Here is a 3,240-nt window from a genome sequence, read left to right as displayed (position 1 = left end):
AATAGTTACTATACAGATTACTTATAGGCTAGAGATGTTCAAAAACTGAATACAAAACGTAATTCTATGATCCTTCCCTGGTTTCTGCAAGTAGAAATTGGAGACAGTGATAATTATCTATGTCACATTCTGTAAGTGAGAACTTAAAAACCTTTTTCTGAAAAAATAAAAATACTAAAGTAAAATAAATTTTTTTCCTGAAAAAATAAGAATATTAAAAATAAAAATGTCAAATACTAATTCTAAATACAACAAACAAACAACTAAAATCTGTTCATTTCTTTTGTTTAGTAGTTTGCCTGTGACTCATTTTTAAATTCCTGTAGATGAGCTGAGGTGAGAGTCGCATAAGGTAATCTCCTTTTCAGTGGGCTTGCTGATGAAAGTGGCCTATCTTTAAACTTCAAAGTACCTGATTAAATTAAATCAATAATTAAAACTGAATAATGACATGTTACAAAAAGTCAGCCGAAGCATAGTTAGTACTGGGCTAAATGGGTGCAATGGAAAGGAGGTAAACTATGCACTTGCATTTGCCACATTTGAAATTGTATAATTTGGAAGGAGGGAAATCTTTCTGGAGAAATCAGCTGGGGTGCCTCCCAGTTGTGATCAAAGAGAAGCTTCTGGCAGAAGGCTATAAATCCCAAAGATCCTTGGGATTTTTAAAGTTGTTATCTCTACTGAAGAATTTCACAAATACATGGAACATGTTGCTACTATTAATTAATGAGCAAGACTTAAAAAAAATTTCAAAATGATGAAAATCCTGAATGTGAATATTGAAGGTCCTACTTCAGGCTCAAAGAACGTATATAATACATATTCATGGATGTCTCCTTCCTTTCAAAGATGCAAAATATCACTCTCAGAAGAGTTAGATTCTTAAAAGTTCTAATTATGGTATTTGCTTTAATTTCTAACAGAGTCCCATATCCTAAAAAATGTGAAACATCTGTTTGACTAGTACTTTCCATTCAGTAACGGTACTGTACCAATTAGCCACGCACGTGCTCTAGCGCCATCTAGCTAGAGTCCAAGGTAATTCATTTCAACTCAGTTCTGCTTCGGGTCTGTAATTATTTCAACTTTTCATCTTTTAATTATACTGTATTATTTAGATGTTTTTGTTTTCCCTTCTCTTTAAACGTAGCCCCCAGGGATTTTTAAAATCTCAATTTAAATGGTCTAATGTGGTAAGTGGAGTCCCACTCCTATGAAGGTTTATGCATTAGTGATAAATCTCTTGACACATTATAAAAGCATTTGGTTTTATAACAGACAAGAGACTCTGATTAGGTTTGCGTTTTCAGAAGGTTGTTCCATGAAGTTACTAAAAATCCAAGGTTGGTTGCCTCTACTCACACTTGAATTATTATTATTTTTTGATAGTCAAGACGAGGTTAAGGTGAGACACTGTCTTCAGGTGATATACGTTTCTCCAACAGATCCCCGTTGGTAGGCCTAGAGTGCCAAGGTGAGGAGGTAAGAAGAGAACGCAGTGATAGAATGGGAGGTGAGTGGGGGAGTACCGGTGACAAAGGCGGAGTTGAGAGGCAGAGGATGGCTTCAAAGAGGAGAGTCTTAGACAAAAACCCAAGCAACTTGAAAAGGAGAGTAGAAAGAGGAGATGGGAGACACTAAATCGAGAAATCAGACCAAGAGACAGACAGGGGTCAACCTGGGGTAAAGAAAGAATAAGAATAAAGGAAAGCCAACAAAGAATAAAAAAATAAAAGAAGAATAAAAGCAGAAAGCCGAGAATAGGGATTTGTTTTCACCTTCACAGTTAACATTCTTATGTGATACTACCTGTTTGAAAACCAGGGTCTGTAAACTGGAGCCCAATCAACATTGTTGATAGTTAACTAACCTACTAACATTCACTTTCTTGATCTTAACTTGATAGTTAGAAATTTAATGAGTTGACAATACATTTTGAAATAAGAAGTTAGGATCTTTTTTTTTCAATCTTCAGAGTCAGTTTACATCCATGAAAGGGAAAATTACTTAAAGAAAATCGAGATTTACTTTGATAAATACTTTACATATTACTAATCTTTTCTCAGAGCCAGGGATGCTGAAATGTTCTTGGGTGGCCAAAAGATGTTGAAAGACAGAGCTTGCTCCATGGGAACAGATTGCTTTACTAATAAAATCACATTTCAAATGGTTTTTCTTATAATGAGTCATAGTGGACACGTAAGCAAGGATTTTTGACAGTTCCTTAATGTAAAAGAATATAAACAGGAGGATCTTTACAGGTCTACTTAAAAGGGAAGTGTTATTTTAGAAACAGTATTTAACCTAAATTTTTAGTGTTTTTAGGTTTGTATAATAATGGTTTTGCAAAAAATATTTACCATTTCTGGTTTAAAGAATGTGTCATATAATTCTGCAGGACTTTCTCTTTAATTCTTAGCAACCTCTCTTTTGCAAGTGCAAGTCAACAGCACTTTAATCTCAGTTTTATAACACGTTCAAAATGTGGGGAAGGCAGTTTGTCAATGACACCCTGCTACTCCTCAGTAATCCTTTGGTATCTTTGATTCCCAACTTGCCATGTAGCTTGCCCCACTCTCCAGTTTCTGTTCAGGAAATACTCTATTGTAAATGCCATTTGTACTTTTTAGTGGCTTTTTACTAATCACTACTTGGTTATAAACATTTTTTGGAAGGAGACCTCTCAAGTATCTATCTATCAATCTATGCATCCATCTACCTGGAACTAAGACTAGTTATTTCTACTTCTTTTAGATCTTCAAAGTCACCTTCACCTTTAAGCTATTTTTTGTCACAGTCTTAAGATGGTAGCAGCAGATTCAGATCAATACTGCTCTGAGGAAGAAGGAGGACTCTTTCTTGTTTTTTTTTTTTTTGTGGTACGCGGGCCTCTCACTGTTGCGGCCTCTCCCGTTGCGGAGCACAGGCTCCGGACGCGCAGGCTCAGCGGCCATGGCACACAGGCCTAGACGCTCCGCGGCATGTGGGATCTTCCCAGACTGGCGCATGAACCCTTGTCCCCTGCATCGGCAGGCGGACTCTCAACCACTGCGCCAGGGAAGCCCTCTTGTATTCTTATTTATTTATTTTATTTATTTATTTTTGGCCGTGCCGTGTGGCTTGTGGGATCTTAGTTCCGCAACCATGGATCGGACCAGCGTCCCCTGCAGTGGAAGAGCAGAGTCTTAACTACTGGACTGCCAGGAAGTCCCTTTATTTACTTTTTTTTTTTTTTTT

This window comes from Neophocaena asiaeorientalis, unplaced genomic scaffold, assembly GCF_003031525.2.
Source record: "Neophocaena asiaeorientalis asiaeorientalis breed wild unplaced genomic scaffold, Neophocaena_asiaeorientalis_V1.1 scaffold326, whole genome shotgun sequence".
In the NCBI taxonomy this organism is placed as follows: Eukaryota; Metazoa; Chordata; class Mammalia; order Artiodactyla; family Phocoenidae; genus Neophocaena; species Neophocaena asiaeorientalis.
The sequence above is the reverse complement of the archived record's forward strand: the minus strand, read 5'-3'. Positions refer to the sequence as shown.